Here is a 19,220-nt window from a genome sequence, read left to right as displayed (position 1 = left end):
TTTTTTTCGTTTTATTTTATTCTGATGCCCAGTGTTCATTAGTGAAAGACTTAGTTTTTTATCTGTCAGGGGCTGGGTCTGTGACGCAGCATTTTGAGTTTATTTTGTATTTTTGCTTTCTTATGTTATATTGAAATGAGGTGAAGTTCTTGTATTGTTGTTATTATTAGTTAAGGTTTAGTTGAGTTCTGGGCTAGTTATGTTTCATCTGTGTCTCCTTGGTTATGTGTCTTTTCTGTTCTCTGTGTAGTCTGTCTTGTCTTCTGTGTTTTACTGTTATGTCCATGCCAGGGCAGAAGTAAATTTTCAGGGGTGAAGATGCTGTTTACCTTGACCAGCTAAGACTACAGATTGTAGATGAAGTCGAGAAAAGTGAAAAGAATCCTGATTACAAAGCTGATGCACACAACTTTGGCCTTGCGATGCAGAGATCATCAATGATGACCTACCAGTAGGTCAGATCCTGGATTGCTGGCCTACTCTGAAATCCCAGTCCCAGGTAAGAATGTATATAGATGTATCTAACAAGATGTATTTTATATCAACTCCTGTTATCTGGCCTGTCTGAACAAATTATGCCTTTGGAGTGTAAGGAATTTGATGTATTTTGCAAAGATTTATAGACTAATCGAAACTTGTAAACATAAATGTATCCTGTGTGTTCAGATCTGTGCAGAATTGCACAGGATTACAAACCTCCACCTGAAGAACCACTTTTATGCTGTGTTGGACCAACATTCTCCCCGGCTCCAGAGCTTATTCAGATAGAAAGCTGTTTGCACAGGGAACATGTCTGATGTCCTGTCTCAGCTCTTCAGAAGCTAAAATCTCCAGGTTAGTGGGTTTTTGTCTTGTTTTTTGAGCTTTATTTAATTTGATCAATTTTTCAATTTTAACTACCATTCTTGACTAGGTTAGCCAATAATTTAAAATAATTTTCTTGTGATGTAGGAACAAGCTGATATCCATGCCCAACGTGCCGGTGTGCTTCATGCCCTCTCTGCCTATTTGTACGACGACACCTCTAGCTTCATCATAACGTGGGATCTAAGTTTTGGACAAAGTTGTGAACAATATCTTAGTAGCATCCTTGTTTAGATTTCTCAAAACATTATGACACTTTGACAGTTTGAGAAGCATCTCCATGCTTGGATCTGTCTACAACAGTGTCCATGTCACATAATGGAAACACTACATATTTTTAATATGTGTAGACCTTCTATAATGTTCCTAGCCCAACCATACATCACTGTACAAATGAAAAAAAAAAAGAAAAAAAAAACTCTTATTGACTTTCTGTTATTGCTACGAAGAGGTATGACTTTGCTTTACTAAAAAGTACTATTTTTGTCAGTTTGTTTTCTCAAATCTTTGGTGTGTTGTGGCTTTTTTGTTGTTCAAACAATTGATTTCTGAGCTAGTAATAATCCAGAAATGTGACTTGTATAGATGAAACTAAGAGAAATAGGAATGTACTAACATGTAGTAATTTTGTTTTCTGTAGATGATGCATTCTGATAGACCAGATATTAGTGAAGTGCCACTTGGACTCCTGATCAGAGCCAATTCCAGCAATGCAACATTCTTCTGCCCTGAGAAGACTGCAGTTTTGGTCGAGGGTAACATGATCATTGTTTTCACCACCCTAGCTGATGGATTTCTAGTAATATTTGGACTGACCTACGCCCTGCACCTAAGCTACCCAAAATGTTTGGCCAACATTTTTGACTTTATTCAGAAAGTTTTGATGGGTCTGAAGGGTGGGAAGTTGAAGCCCAAAGTGCTGAGTCTTAAAAATGATCTTTTGGCAGCAGAATAATGTCCAGGATTCCTACACAGTCCTCAAGTGCCTGTTAAAGCAAGTAATTCAGCTTATCATGTTTCAAAGTCTGGATAAGTTTTTTTTGTTTTGTTTTGTTTTTTTAAAGAGAATAGAATAAAGAAATCTTTGCACACTCTGTTTCATACTTCATCATCTTAAATCCACATCCAAAGTAAAAGGGGTGATTTTATTTTATTTATTTATTTATTTTTTCCCCATCATCACTTGTTTTAGTTGATTTTGATTGTGTTTTTAGTCAGATAACTGTAAATCCATAGAGAAAATGAAGGACAATCTCACTACATTTCTGGCTTCTAGGTGGGATCTTGAATGTCACTTAAGGAACGTTCCTCCTGAACTGCTCATAACTGACATAAGGCGCTAAGGAGGTTTATAACACTGTTTTATGTCTCTAAAGAAGTATTTTTCTATTTAATGTTTTATTGCTTTGTTGTTGAGACTGTGATTGCACTCTACAAATGTGCATTTTGCATAACCAGAGTACTGGCATATTAAAAAGGTTACCAATTATATTTCAGTGTATTATACTGCACTATACTATACTATTACTTTCATTTGGTTTTCCCACATAATAATGCAGGATTTTCTTTTCCTTTTGTTTGTTTGTTTTTTAATAAAAAGGTCATACTCGTGTTAATCAAATCTGAATACTCTTAAAACATGTTGTGAAATTCTTTATTTCTAATATTGTAACCTTGTGCCAAAACTGGACATTTCTGACATTATTCCCTATAAAATGTGGTGGATTTATGTCGTTGGACTTTTTGTTAGAAATGCTATGTGTTAAAGTAACTCAAATTTGTAACTTGAATTTATATTTTCTGTCTTATGTTTTTACAAGTGTAATTATTTTGGGCACTTTTTTTTATATCAAATTCAAAACACAGTAGATTTGGATATTACAAGTGTAATGGAGACTAGGGGTTCCATTACCTGGTTGGTATTGTTAATAATAAATTGTTGGATTGGGAATTTAAAATAGGGTAATAAAGAAAACACATTAGTTCTTATGGAGTCTTTTATTAGGTTATTTGACATATGATTAAATTGACAGCTTGTAACAGAAAAGAGACAGTGGGACTGGCCATCCTACCTGTGTCGGAGAAGAGCCAAAGTTAGAGCTGTTTGCAGTTAATCATTTATCAATAACCTAAACATATGTGAAATGAGAACTTGTAAAGGTACTCACCTGTCCTGGTTGCTTCTTGCAGGATGTGGAGCAAAAGAGTGAAAGCGGCTCAATCACCTGTTTAAGAGCTCTTGGAGCAGACCAGTGTGCCGGGTTAGGGAGTATGGTTAAAGAGGGTTTTAATTTAGATAGAAATGAGTGAAGCTTATGTTATTGGTTTGTTTATAGTATGTGTTGGAAATATGTATATGTTTGTGATGTGCTTTAATGTTATTGTATGTTTGTTTGTGTGGAGGGTTATGTTTCATGTTGATTAGTTAACCCCCATACTTGGGCTATTCCGGATACTCACCTGAAAAGGTAGAGTATAAAAGGAAGCCATTTTGTTTAGTTGCGGTTAGTGTTTTGTGCTGTTATCATGCTCCTTCTTTAATAAAGTGCCAATCCATGGATGTATTTTACTCCAGTCTCGCGGCGTCATATTATTGGACAGAACCTATGACCGCCGGCCAAAACTGACAAGTGGTGTCAGGAGTGCTGCCTCTAATGAATGAGGTAAATATGATGACGAGAAGTGGAAAGAAGAATGACAGTAATGAAGTGGCAGAGGATGGTGAAGGTGCTACAGCTGATCCAGTGGCTAAAGCAGGAGCTAAACCTGGCGATAGACTGGATGAACTGACAGCTCTGGTGAAATCATTGATGCAGTCTCAAGCAACAAGAGACCAGAGAATAGACAGAGAATCAGCCCGACAAGAACAAAGTTGGAAAAGTATGCAACATCAGTTTCAGCAAATGCAAGTTCACATAAAAGAAATGACAGAACAGCAGCAGGAACAAGAGGACAACCAAATCGAGGAGGGAGGTGAACCTGATGAGGGGCCTAGTCTGACTGGTCAGCAGATGTGGTCTCTGCCAAGACAGGAACCATTTCACCAGAGAGATCCCAAGTTGTTGCCACTCACTCCAGATGATGATATTGAGCATTTTCTCACTACTTTTGAGAGACTGGCTCAAGTTTGCCGTTGGCCGAGAGAAGAATAGGCTGTTCGACTCGTACCTCTGCTCACTGGGAAAGCACGTAGTGCTTATGTGCATATGGACATTGCTGATTCAGAAGTCTATGATAAAGTAAAAGATGCCATTCTTGCTAAATACGAAATAACTGCTGACACATACAGAAGAAGGTTTCGAGCCCTGGATATGCACCCAGGTGAAACTCCAAGAGAACTTTATGTGCGATTAAAATATATGTTTTACAAATGGGCGAAACCTGAAAAATCTACAGTGAAAGACATTTCTGAACTAATGATCTTGGAGCAGTTTCTGAGGATGGTCCACCCAGACCTGGAGGTGTGGATCAGGGAACGTGCCCCCAAATCTGCAGAGGAGGCTTCACAGCTAGCGGAAATCTTCATCTCTGCCAGAACAGGATCGAGAGGAACCACCTTTGGCCGGGACAGCTTCATGACTGGACAAAGTAAGTCTGATGGGGGTGTAAGGAGTGGTGGTATAGGCCAAAGTAGAAGTTATCCTGGAAGCAGACATTTTGTTTCTGGTAAAAGTAACAACACTAAAAAGTCACATTCAGGTTCAAAATCAGATGTTAGATGTTATCACTGTAACCAGATAGGCCACACTCAGTATACCTGCCCAGCAACAACACAAAGTAGGCCATCCCTTTTGTGCTCAGCCCCCAGACCCACATTGCCAGGTCCTGATCATGAAGCAGTAAGAACAGCACCTGTACTTGTTAATGGTCAGCGTGAAGAAGCACTCTTAGATACAGGGAGCTTTCAGTCAGTGGTTTTGGCTAGTTTAGTACCAAGAGAGCTATGGAGTGACACAAGGACTAAAATAAGCTGTGTACATGATGATGAGAAAGATTATCCCATGGCTGAGGTGTATTTGACTGTAGGTGGCCAGACATTTCTCCTGCCAGTGGCTTTAGCACCCAGACTGCCATATGCAGTGATATTGGGCTTAGATATACCTACACTGCTAGATTTGGTGTCTAATGAAGTTCCGGGACATTTGCATACAGTTCATGTAGATCAGGACCACAACGTACAGAAGCAAGACATTATTCTGCAGGCACAGCCAGAAAGTGCAATCCCCAGTTTGATCACCACAAGAGCTCAGAGTGCAAATGACCCGTTGAAAGAGCTACCTTTCTATGATGAAGAATTAGAAGTAAGCCCAGCCAAACCAGCTAAATCTCGAGCGCAAAGACGAAGAGAAAAATTTAGGGGTTCATCCAGGTTAGAGGGTGTAGACCAGAGCCCCAACCTCCCTCTGGAACTTGATATCCCACCAGATATCTCTTCACTTCAACGGGCAGATCTATCATTAAAATCCTGGTTTGATAAGGTGTCGGAAGTTGATGGACAGGTGCGAGGGACAGTAGATGTGTTGGCAGATGCAACCTATGTGTTGAGAAATGGTGTCCTTTATGAGTGTAAAGGCAAGACTGAAGCCATAGCATTACCACAGGCACTAAGAAACAAAGTCATGGAACTTGGTCATTCTGTACCTTGGGCAGGCCATCTTGGTTTTCAGAAATCTCTACATAGGATTGCAAGCCGTTTTGTCTGGCCTGGCATGTACACTCAACTACAGCAGTTTTGTAAGTCGTGTCAGATATGTCAGCTCACCCTAAATAAAGGAGTGGCCCATGCCCATCTTCAGCCATTGCCTGTCATAGATACACCTTTCGAAAGAATAGGAATGGATGTAGTGGGGCCCCTTGAAAGAAGCTCATCAGGTAATCGTTACATCTTGGTCATTTGTGATTATGCCACTCGTTATCCTGAGGCTTTCCCCCTAAGATCAGTGAAAGCGAGACAGGTTGCCAATTGTCTCCTGCAGTTGTTTTCTAGAGTAGGTATAGCTAAAGAGGTCCTGACAGACTGTGGCACAAATTTCCAGTCTAAATTCCTACAGCAGGTATATAGATTACTTGGCATAAAAGGTATTAAAACCACCCCTTACCACCCCCAGTCAGATGGACTAGTAGAGCGTTTTAACCAGACACTAAAGAACATGCTGCGCAAATTTGTAACAGAGACTGGCTCAGACTGGGATCAGTGGCTGCCTTACTTGTTGTTTGCCTATCGCGAAGTGCCACAGGCCTCTACAGGATTTTCACCATTTGAACTGCTTTATGACCGTCAAGTGAGAGGTCCACTCGACCTGCTGAAAGAACAATGGGAGAATCCTGAGCCTGATGGAGATAATGTAATAGCTTATGTGCTGAAAATGAGAGAGCGACTAGAACAAATGACAATACTGGCACAGCAAAACATGAAAGTGGCTCAAAACAAGCAGAAAACCTGGTATGATAAGAAGGCCAGGGAAAGGACATTCCAACCAGGACAGCATGTGTTGCTGTTGCTTCCTACGACAGACAGCAAACTGCTAGCCAGGTGGCAAGGCCCCTACAAAATTACAAAACGTCTTGGCAATGTTAACTATGAGCTGTAGATGCCTGACAGGAAGAAACATCAGGTCTTCCATATTAACCTGTTAAAAAAATTCACGCAGCAGCAACCCATCACGCAGCAGCAGCAACTGCCAATGCAGTCCACGCAGCAGGTAAAACAGCATTGTCTTGTTCGGGTAGTCAAGGACAAAGAGGAGGGAGAACAGTTTTTTTCCCACAGGCTAATCAGGGCCAAGTTTAGTGTCACTGACCCATCTTAAGCCCTCCCAGCAGGGAGATTTAACGGCTCTTCTGGATCCAAATTTGTTCCAGGAAAAACCTGGTTTTACAAAACTGGTACAACACAAAGTCCACTTGAGGGATAATGCTCCACCCCGTAGAAATATATATTTGCAATCACAACCACGCTGCCGTGACCCGGATTTGAACCGGGGTTGCTGCGGCCACAACGCAGAGTACTAACCACTATACGATCACGGCTGGCACGCTAGGTCATGCTGTCAGTTGCAGTCTGTATCTTGCAGTTGTCTCACTCCACTATATATACTTGAACAGTGACCTGTACGATGCGAACAGCAGATATTATTTACCGTCAGAACACCAGATGTCTCTGTGTAATTGCAGATGCTTTTACTGTGCCACGTGCATAAATGTGCGCATCGTTCCCACATCAGATTCATATGAAGAAAAAACGCATAATACAGACTGTAACTGCAGTCCCGTGTCGCTTTTATTTGAACATCTGTCCCAACCACTTTTTCCACATTAAAACAAACAACAGAATTTGAATGAAAACAATGGAAATTGAATGAAAACAACGGAATTTGAATGAAAACAACGGAATTTGAATGTACAGAACAGAGTTTGAATCAAAACAACGGAAAACAATGGAATTAGAATAACAGAACAGAATTTGAATCAAAACAATGGAATTTGAATGAAAACAATGGAAATAGAATGAAAACAATGGAATTTGAATGAAAACAACGGAATTAGAATGAACAAAACAGAATTTGAATGAAAACAACGGAAGTTTAAACTCTGTTGTAAAAATGAAAAAAAAACTGGTTGATGAGTTCACAGGTAAGGTAAGGAAAAGCTGGTTATGTTAAGAAATTTGATTGGGCAATCCAGTACCAACAATGAAAAAACATGCCTGTAATCATTCACGCTGACCTGCTACAACTACTTGCTCTGCAATCACAACCACACTGCCGTGACCCGGATTCGAACCGGGGTTGCTGCGGCCACAACGCAGAGTACTAACCACTATACGATCACGGCTGGCGCGCTGGATTATGCTGTCAGTTGCAGTCTGTATCTTGCAGTTGTCTCACTCCACTATATATACTTGAACAGTGACCTGTACGATGCGCAAAAGAACAGCAGACATTATTTACCGTCAGAACGCCAGATGTCTCTGTGTTACAGTTTTTTACAGTCGCTAACAAGCGCCTACCCATACTTCAGATACTTTTTCTAAACTCTTAACACAGACCCACACCTACAAAACACAATTGGCCAAATGGATAATATCCTTCCCAAAAATACACTTTGTTAAATATATACTAACTCCTCATTTCAAAATTAGAACACATCTTTCTCTGCACACACTAACTGTACAAAAACACTATAAATCTGACTCAAAATGAAATTAGTCTGTCAAAGAATAACACTTGTTTTCACTTCACAAGGTACATGCAGTCAAAGTACACCAGGTTTCAAAATACTGGCTATTATTGACATTACAAAAACTGCATAGACTTTTATGTTTCAGTGTCACAGGTATTTGCATGCGAAACATGCAATCCACCATATTGACACCAGAAATGTCTTGGTTGGTAACTGTATGTCCACATGTACAGTAATGTTCACATTCAAAAGCATTCCAGTAAAAAGCAAACAAGTTTTTGTTTCTTTACTGTTTACCACAGGAGGTACAGTAGAAACACGGTATGATAGGACAGAGAAAGTTTTACAGTATTGCTTACAGTGAACAAAATATCCATGAAACACACAAGAGCATTCTGAACAAAAAAACAACAGCAAAAAGCCAAGATAAAAAGGGGGGGAGGGGGGCTAAAAAAAGGCAAAAAAGTTGCATCTAATCTCTGCGATCTTCAGGGTTAGGCCACATGTTTTCATCAACATCACATCTGATGTCAGCCAAGTCGATGCACCTGGGATAAAACCGCCTGGTATGTCGGATCCACCCTTGGCAATTGTCAACTGTGATGTCCCTGGAGCCAGCATCCATGGCTTCAAGGAGGGACATCTGGTCATGTGGCTGATGGTCATAAACCTTCCACCGCCATGCAGAAAAGAACTCCTCTATGGGGTTGAGGAAAGGTGAATAGGGTGGAAGGAAGAGACTCACCAGTCTTGGGTGGACTTCAAACCATGTTGTTATTGCTTGCGAGTGATGGAAAGCCACATTGTCCCAGGTAATTACAAAGGTCCTCATGTTTTCACCCTCCTGACCCTGCTCTGGAACCAGGCGCTGGTGGAGATCATTGAGAAAGGCAAGCAAGCGCTCTGTATTATAGGGTCCAACCTGACATTTGTGAAGGAGTAATCCTGCATTTGCAATTGCTGCACACATGGTAATGTTTGCCCCTCTCTGTCCTGGCACATCAACTGTGGCCCTTTTTCCAATTACATTCCGTCCACGTCGACGCCTTTTGGCCAGATTGAATCCTGCCTCATCGATGTATATGAATTCATGAGGGGCCTGGTTGGCCTCCAATTCCATAACTCTCTGAAACAAAGTTTATGTAAGTCATGTTAGTACTGTATACCATACTGTACTGTAACCTAGTATTGTGTAGGTTACCTACTTGCAAAGTGCAAAGCTTATAGAACTGGACATTGGATTGAATATACACTGTACCTGGACATATTGTCGTCGTAGCTCCTTGACCCTCTCACTGTTCCTCTCAAAGGGAACAGTGTAGAGCTGCTTCATCCGCACTCTGTTTGGACAATGTCCGCGAAATGGTTGTGAGGCTGATTCTATCGATATTGTCGAATATCTCATGGTCCGCCACAATTCTGGTTTGTATTTCACGCAGTTTTATTGCATTATTTGCAGTAACCATTTCCACAATGGCAAGCTCCTGATCATTACTGAGGAGCTTTCCTCTTCCCCCAGAGGGTGGAAGACGTTGCATTCTTTAGAAAGACAGACAATTCAACATATGCATTACTGTATGACCATATTGACATGTCAAGTGAGAATAGGAACAATCCATGTAAAATGCAATACTTACCTGTTGGTTTGTTGAAAGGTGCGTATAATGGAGGCAACCGTTGACCGCCTCAAATTGGGCTGCACTCTTTCACCAGCCTCTCTTAGTGAAAGACCATGGTTGATTACATGGTCAATGATAGTGGCACGGATTTCATCACTGACTACTGTTCTTGCAGCCCTTGGAATGCCACCACCACGCATTCTTACACCTATACCTTGCCCTCTCCTTGGGCCTGCTCTTCTCTCTGGGCCCCTTGCTCTTACTCCTCCTCAACCAGACATTACAGTGTTTGTCTTTTTTTTGTTTCCAAAAACATCACTCCTCAAGGTCTTGCCTTATGAACCCCACTGAGTCTAAGCCAGAATGGAAGAAGGTGTGGTTGGCCCAATTTACCCAACATAAATCAGCTGTGTGTCAATTATTCAATTGTTTGTTTGTTTACAGCTGAGATATATTTTTGATATTGATATTGTTTTTGTACTGATATCATTGCAGGGGCAGAGGTTTTTATACTGTATCTACGGTTTGGAATATTGTTTTTGCTATTGTGGGATGTTGTGTGTTAACATTCGTAGATACTACAAGAACAGTCCATAGTTTTGTTGGGAGGTATAACTTGTCTGTTAAGAAAATGTAAGCATTGTGGAAATGTGTTCACTGACTGCATATTGGGTGAACACGACATGAAATGTGTGAATGGTATGGCCACAACAGACCGATCCTGTGCTAATTGTGTTTAGAGTTTTGCAAATGTGACAACTGTTTGGACAAATGCTTGTTAGCGACTGTAAAAAACTGTAATGCAGATGCTTTTACTGTGCCACGCGCATAATCGTGCGCATCGTTCACACATCAGATTCATATGAAGAACAAACGCATAATACAGACTGTAACTGCAGCCGCGTGTCACTTCTGTTTGAACATCTGTCCCAACCACTTTTTCCACATTAAAACAAACAACAGAATTTGAATCAAAACAATGGAAATTGAATGAAAACAACGGAATTTGAATGAAAACAACTGAATTTGAATGTACAGAACAGAGTTTGAATCAAAACAACGGAAAACAACGGAATTAGAATAACAACAGAATTTGAATCAAAACAATGGAATTTGAATGAAAACAATGGAAATAGAATGAAAAGAACAGAATTTGAATGAAAACAACGGAATTTAAATGAAAAGAACAGAATTTGAATGAAAACAATGGAATTTGAATGAAAACAACAGAATTTGAATGAAAACAATGGAATTTGAATGAAAACAACGGAATTAGAATGAACAAAACAGAATTTGAATGAAAACAACGGAAGTTTAAACTCTGTTGTAAAAATGAAAAAAAACTGGTTGATGAGTTCACAGGTAAGGTAAGGAAAAGCTGGTTATGTTAAGAAATTTGATTGGGCAATCCAGTACCAACAATGAAAAAACATGCCTGTAATCATTCACGCTGACCTGCTACAATTACTTGCTCTGCAATCACAACCACACTGCCGTGACCCGGATTCGAACCGGGGTTGCTGCGGCCACAACGCAGAGTACTAACCACTATACGATCACGGCTGGCACGCTAGGTCATGCTGTCAGTTGCAGTCTGTATCTTGCAGTTGTCTCACTCCACTATATATACTTGAACAGTGACCTGTACGATGCGCAAAAGAACAGCAGACATTATTTACCGTCAGAACGCCAGATGTCTCTGTGTTAATGCAGATGCTTTTACTGTGCCGCGCGCATAATCGTGCGCATCGTTCACACATCAGATTCATATGAAGAACAAACGCATAATACAGACTGTAACTGCAGCCGCGTGTCACTTCTGTTTGAACATCTGTCCCAACCACTTTTTCCACATTAAAACAAACAACAGAATTTGAATCAAAACAACAGAATTTGAATGAAAACGGAATTTGAATGAAAACAACGGAATTTGAATGAAAACAACAGAATTTGAATGAAAACAACGGAATTTGAATGAAAACAACAGAATTTGAATGAAAACAACGGAATTTGAATGAACAAAACAGAATTTGAATGAACAAAACAGAATTTGAATGAAAACAATGGAAGTTTAAACTCTGTTGTAAAAATGAAAAAAAAAAACTGGTTGATGAGCGAACAGGTAAGGTAAGGAAAAGTCGGTTACGTTCAGAAACTTGATTGGACAATCCAGTGCCAATAATGAAATAACATAACTGTAACAATTCAAGCTGCCGTGCAGCCTTTGAGTCTCCAATTACTTGCTCTGCAATCACAACCACACTGCCGTGACCCGGATTCGAACCGGGGTTGCTGCGGCCACAACGCAGAGTACTAACCACTATACGATCACGGCTGGCACGCTAGGTCATGCTGTCAGTTGCAGTCTGTATCTTGCAGTTGTCTCACTCCACTATATATACTTGAACAGTAACCTGTACGATGCGAACAGCAGATATTATTTACCGTCAGAACGCCAGATGTCTCTGTGTAATTGCAGATGCTTTTACTGTGCCACGTGCATAAATGTGCGCATCGTTCACACATCAGATTCATATGAAGAACAAACGCATAATACAGACTGTAACTGCAGCCGCGTGTCGCTTCTGTTTGAACATCTGTCCCAACCACTTTTTCCACATTAAAACAAACAACAGAATTTGAATGAAAACAATGGAAATTGAATGAAAACAACGGAATTTGAATGAAAACAACGGAATTTGAATGTACAGAACAGAGTTTGAATCAAAACAACGGAAAACAACGGAATTAGAATAACAGAACAGAATTTGAATCAAAACAATGGAATTTGAATGAAAACAATGGAAATAGAATGAAAAGAACAGAATTTGAATGAAAACAACGGAATTTAAATGAAAACAACAGAATTTGAATGAAAACAACGGAATTTGAATGAAAACAACAGAATTTGAATGAAAACAATGGAATTTGAATGAAAACAACGGAATTAGAATGAACAAAACAGAATTTGAATGAAAACAACGGAAGTTTAAACTCTGTTGTAAAAATGAAAAAAAAACTGGTTGATGAGTTCACAGGTAAGGTAAGGAAAAGCTGGTTATGTTAAGAAATTTGATTGGGCAATCCAGTACCAACAATGAAAAAAATCATGCCTGTAATCATTCACGCTGACCTGCTACAATCACTTGCTCTGCAATCACAACCACACTGCCGTGACCCGGATTCGAACCGGGGTTGCTGCGGCCACAACGCAGAGTACTAACCACTATACGATCACGGCTGGCGCGCTGGATTATGCTGTCAGTTGCAGTCTGTATCTTGCAGTTGTCTCACTCCACTATATATACTTGAACAGTGACCTGTACGATGCGCAAAAGAACAGCAGATATTATTTACCGTCAGAACACCAGATGTCTCTGTGTAATTGCAGATGCTTTTACTGTGCCACGCGCATAATCGTGCGCATCGTTCACACATCAGATTCATATGAAGAACAAACGCATAATACAGACTGTAACTGCAGCCGCGTGTCGCTTCTGTTTGAACAGCTGTCACAACCACTTTTTCCACATTAAAACAAACAACAGAATTTGAATCAAAACAATGGAAATTGAATGAAAACAACGGAATTTGAATGAAAACAACGGAATTTGAATGTACAGAACAGAGTTTGAATCAAAACAACGGAAAACAACGGAATTAGAATAACAGAACAGAATTTGAATGAAAACAATGGAATTTGAATGAAAACAATGGAATTTGAATGAAAACAATGGAAATAGAATGAAAACAACAGAATTTGAATGAAAACAATGGAATTTGAATGAAAACAACAGAATTTGAGAACAAACAATGGAATTGGAATAAAAAGAGTAGAATTAGAATGAAAACAAAAGCATCTGAATGAAAACAACGGAATTTCAATGAAAACAACGGAATTAGAATGAACAAAACAGAATTTGAATGAAAACAATGGAAGTTTAAACTCTGTTGTAAAAATGAAAAAAAAAAACTGGTTGATGAGTTCACAGGTAAGGTAAGGAAAAGCTGGTTATGTTAAGAAATTTGATTGGGCAATCCAGTACCAACAATGAAAAAACATGCCTGTAATCATTCACGCTGACCTGCTACAATTACTTGCTCTGCAATCACAACCACACTGCCGTGACCCGGATTCGAACCGGGGTTGCTGCGGCCACAACGCAGAGTACTAACCACTATACGATCACGGCTGGCGCGCTGGATTATGCTGTCAGTTGCAGTCTGTATCTTGCAGTTGTCTCACTCCACTATATATACTTGAACAGTGACCTGTACGATGCGCAAAAGAACAGCAGACATTATTTACCGTCAGAACGCCAGATGTCTCTGTGTTAATGCAGATGCTTTTACTGTGCCACGCGCATAATCGTGCGCATCGTTCACACATCAGATTCATATGAAGAACAAACGCATAATACAGACTGTAACTGCAGCCGCGTGTCGCTTCTGTTTGAACATCTGTCCCAACCACTTTTTCCACATTAAAACAAACAACAGAATTTGAATCAAAACAATGGAAAACAACGGAATTAGAATAACAGAACAGAATTTGAATGAAAACAATGGAAATAGAATGAAAAGAACAGAATTTGAATCAAAACAATGGAAATTGAATGAAAACAATGGAATTTGAATGAAAACAACAGAATTTGAGAACAAACAATGGAATTGGAATAAAAAGAGTAGAATTAGAATGAAAACAAAAGCATTTGAATGAAAACAACGGAATTTCAATGAAAACAACGGAATTAGAATGAACAAAACAGAATTTGAATGAAAACAATGGAAGTTTAAACTCTGTTGTAAAAATGAAAAAAAAAAAAAACTGGTTGATGAGTTCACAGGTAAGGTAAGGAAAAGCTGGTTATGTTAAGAAATTTGATTGGGCAATCCAGTACCAACAATGAAAAAACATGCCTGTAATCATTCACGCTGACAACTACTTGCTCTGCAATCACAACCACACTGCCGTGACCCGGATTCGAACCGGGGTTGCTGCGGCCACAACGCAGAGTACTAACCACTATACGATCACGGCTGGCGCGCTGGATTATGCTGTCAGTTGCAGTCTGTATCTTGCAGTTGTCTCACTCCACTATATATACTTGAACAGTAACCTGTACGATGCGAACAGCAGACATTATTTACCGTCAGAACACCAGATGTCTCTGTGTAATTGCAGATGCTTTTACTGTGCCACGTGCATAAATGTGCGCATCGTTCACACATCAGATTCATATGAAGAACAAACGCATAATACAGACTGTAACTGCAGCTGCGTGTCGCTTCTGTTTGAACATCTGTCCCAACCACTTTTTCCACATTAAAACAAACAACAGAATTTGAATCAAAACAATGGAAATTGAATGAAAACAACGGAATTTGAATGAAAACAACGGAATTAGAATGTACAGAACAGAGTTTGAATCAAAACAACGGAAAACAACGGAATTAGAATAACAGAACAGAATTTGAATGAAAACAATGGAATTTGAATGAAAACAATGGAAATAGAATGAAAAGAACAGAATTTGAATGAAAACAACGGAATTTAAATGAAAACAACAGAATTTGAATGAAAACAACGGAATTTGAATGAAAACAACAGAATTTGAATGAAAACAATGGAATTTGAATGAAAACAACGGAAGTTTAAACTCTGTTGTAAAAATGAAAAAAAAACTGGTTGATGAGTCCACAGGTAAGGTAAGGAAAAGCTGGTTATGTTAAGAAATTTGATTGGGCAATCCAGTACTAACAATGAAAAAAATCATGCCTGTAATCATTCACGGTGACCTGCTACAATCACTTGCTCTGCAATCACAACCACACTGCCGTGACCCGGATTCGAACCGGGGTTGCTGCGGCCACAACGCAGAGTACTAACCACTATACGATCACGGCTGGCGCGCTGGATTATGCTGTCAGTTGCAGTCTGTATCTTGCAGTTGTCTCACTCCACTATATATACTTGAACAGTGACCTGTACGATGCGCAAAAGAACAGCAGACATTATTTACCGTCAGAACGCCAGATGTCTCTGTGTTAATGCAGATGCTTTTACTGTGCCACGCGCATAATCGTGCGCATCGTTCACACATCAGATTCATATGAAGAACAAACGCATAATACAGACTGTAACTGCAGCCGCGTGTCGCTTCTGTTTGAACATCTGTCACAACCACTTTTTCCACATTAAAACAAACAACAGAATTTGAATCAAAACAATGGAAAACAACGGAATTAGAATAACAGAACAGAATTTGAATGAAAACAATGGAATTTGAATGAAAACAATGGAAATAGAATGAAAAGAACAGAATTTGAATCAAAACAATGGAAATTGAATGAAAACAATGGAATTTGAATGAAAACAACAGAATTTGAGAACAAACAATGGAATTGGAATAAAAAGAGTAGAATTAGAATGAAAACAAAAGCATTTGAATGAAAACAACGGAATTTCAATGAAAACAACGGAATTAGAATGAACAAAACAGAATTTGAATGAAAACAATGGAAGTTTAAACTCTGTTGTAAAAATGAAAAAAAAAAAAAACTGGTTGATGAGTTCACAGGTAAGGTAAGGAAAAGCTGGTTATGTTAAGAAATTTGATTGGGCAATCCAGTACCAACAATGAAAAAAATCATGCCTGTAATCATTCACGGTGACCTGCTACAATCACTTGCTCTGCAATCACAACCACACTGCCGTGACCCGGATTCGAACCGGGGTTGCTGCGGCCACAACGCAGAGTACTAACCACTATACGATCACGGCTGGCACGCTAGGTCATGCTGTCAGTTGCAGTCTGTATCTTGCAGTTGTCTCACTCCACTATATATACTTGAACAGTGACCTGTACGATGCGCAAAAGAACAGCAGACATTATTTACCGTCAGAACGCCAGATGTCTCTGTGTTAATGCAGATGCTTTTACTGTGCCACGCGCATAATCGTGCGCATCGTTCACACATCAGATTCATATGAAGAACAAACGCATAATACAGACTGTAACTGCAGCCGCGTGTCGCTTCTGTTTGAACATCTGTCCCAACCACTTTTTCCACATTAAAACAAACAACAGAATTTGAATCAAAACAATGGAAAACAACGGAATTAGAATAACAGAACAGAATTTGAATGAAAACAATGGAATTTGAATGAAAACAATGGAAATAGAATGAAAAGAACAGAATTTGAATCAAAACAATGGAAATTGAATGAAAACAATGGAATTTGAATGAAAACAACAGAATTTGAGAACAAACAATGGAATTGGAATAAAAAGAGTAGAATTAGAATGAAAACAAAAGCATTTGAATGAAAACAACGGAATTTCAATGAAAACAACGGAATTAGAATGAACAAAACAGAATTTGAATGAAAACAATGGAAGTTTAAACTCTGTTGTAAAAATGAAAAAAAAAAAAAAAACTGGTTGATGAGTTCACAGGTAAGGTAAGGAAAAGCTGGTTATGTTAAGAAATTTGATTGGGCAATCCAGTACCAACAATGAAAAAACATGCCTGTAATCATTCACGCTGACAACTACTTGCTCTGCAATCACAACCACACTGCCGTGACCCGGATTCGAACCGGGGTTGCTGCGGCCACAACGCAGAGTACTAACCACTATACGATCACGGCTGGCACGCTAGGTCATGCTGTCAGTTGCAGTCTGTATCTTGCAGTTGTCTCACTCCACTATATATACTTGAACAGTAACCTGTACGATGCGAACAGCAGACATTATTTACCGTCAGAACACCAGATGTCTCTGTGTAATTGCAGATGCTTTTACTGTGCCACGTGCATAAATGTGCGCATCGTTCACACATCAGATTCATATGAAGAACAAACGCATAATACAGACTGTAACTGCAGCCGCGTGTCGCTTCTGTTTGAACATCTGTCCCAACCACTTTTTCCACATTAAAACAAACAACAGAATTTGAATCAAAACAATGGAAATTGAATGAAAACAACGGAATTTGAATGAAAACAACGGAATTAGAATGTACAGAACAGAGTTTGAATCAAAACAACGGAAAACAACGGAATTAGAATAACAGAACAGAATTTGAATCAAAACAATGAAATTTGAATGAAAATAATGGAAATAGAATGAAAAGAACAGAATTTGAATGAAAACAACGGAATTTGAATGAAAACAACAGAATTTGAATGAAAACAACAGAATTTGAATGAAAACAACGGAATTAGAATGAACAAAACAGAATTTGAATGAAAACAACGGAAGTTTAAACTCTGTTGTAAAAATGAAAAAAAACTGGTTGATGAGTTCACAGGTAAGGTAAGGAAAAGCTGGTTATGTTAAGAAATTTGATTGGGCAATCCAGTACCAACAATGAAAAAAATCACGCCTGTAATCATTCACGCTGACCTGCTACAATCACTTGCTCTGCAATCACAACCACACTGCCGTGACCCGGATTCGAACCGGGGTTGCTGCGGCCACAACGCAGAGTACTAACCACTATACGATCACGGCTGGCGCGCTGGATTATGCTGTCAGTTGCAGTCTGTATCTTGCAGTTGTCTCACTCCACTATATATACTTGAACAGTGACCTGTACGATGCGCAAAAGAACAGCAGACATTATTTACCGTCAGAACGCCAGATGTCTCTGTGTTAATGCAGATGCTTTTACTGTGCCACGCGCATAATCGTGCGCATCGTTCACACATCAGATTCATATGAAGAACAAACGCATAATACAGACTGTAACTGCAGCCGCGTGTCGCTTCTGTTTGAACATCTGTCACAACCACTTTTTCCACATTAAAACAAACAACAGAATTTGAATGAAAACAATGGAAATTGAATGAAAACAATGGAATTTGAATGAAAACAACGGAATTTGAATGTACAGAACAGAGTTTGAATCAAAACAACGGAAAACAACGGAATTAGAATAACAGAACAGAATTTGAATGAAAACAATGGAATTTGAATGAAAACAATGTAAATAGAATGAAAAGAACAGAATTTGAATCAAAACAATGGAATTTGAATGAAAACAATGGAATTTGAATGAAAAGAACAGAATTTGAATGAAAACAACAGAATTTGAATCAAAACAATGGAATTTGAATGAAAACAATGGAATTTGAATGAAAACAACAGAATTTGAATGAAAACAATGGAATTTGAATGAAAACAACAGAATTTGAATCAAAACAATGGAATTTGAATGAAAACAATGGAATTTGAATGAAAAGAACAGAATTTGAATGAAAACAACGGAATTTGAATCAAAACAATGGAATTTGAATGAAAACAATGGAATTTGAATGAAAACAACAGAATTTGAATGAAAACAATGGAATTTGAATGAAAACAATGGAATTTGAATGAAAACAACAGAATTTGAATGAAAACAATGGAAATAGAATGAAAAGAACAGAATTTGAATCAAAACAATGGAAATTGAATGAAAACAATGGGATTTGAATGAAAACAATGGAATTTGAATGAAAACAACAGAATTTGAGAACAAACAATGGAATTGGAATAAAAAGAGTAG

The sequence above is a fragment of the Rhamphochromis sp. 'chilingali' genome (assembly GCF_963969265.1).
Source record: "Rhamphochromis sp. 'chilingali' genome assembly, chromosome: 17".
In the NCBI taxonomy this organism is placed as follows: Eukaryota; Metazoa; Chordata; class Actinopteri; order Cichliformes; family Cichlidae; genus Rhamphochromis; species Rhamphochromis sp. 'chilingali'.
This window is presented reverse-complemented; position numbering follows the sequence as displayed.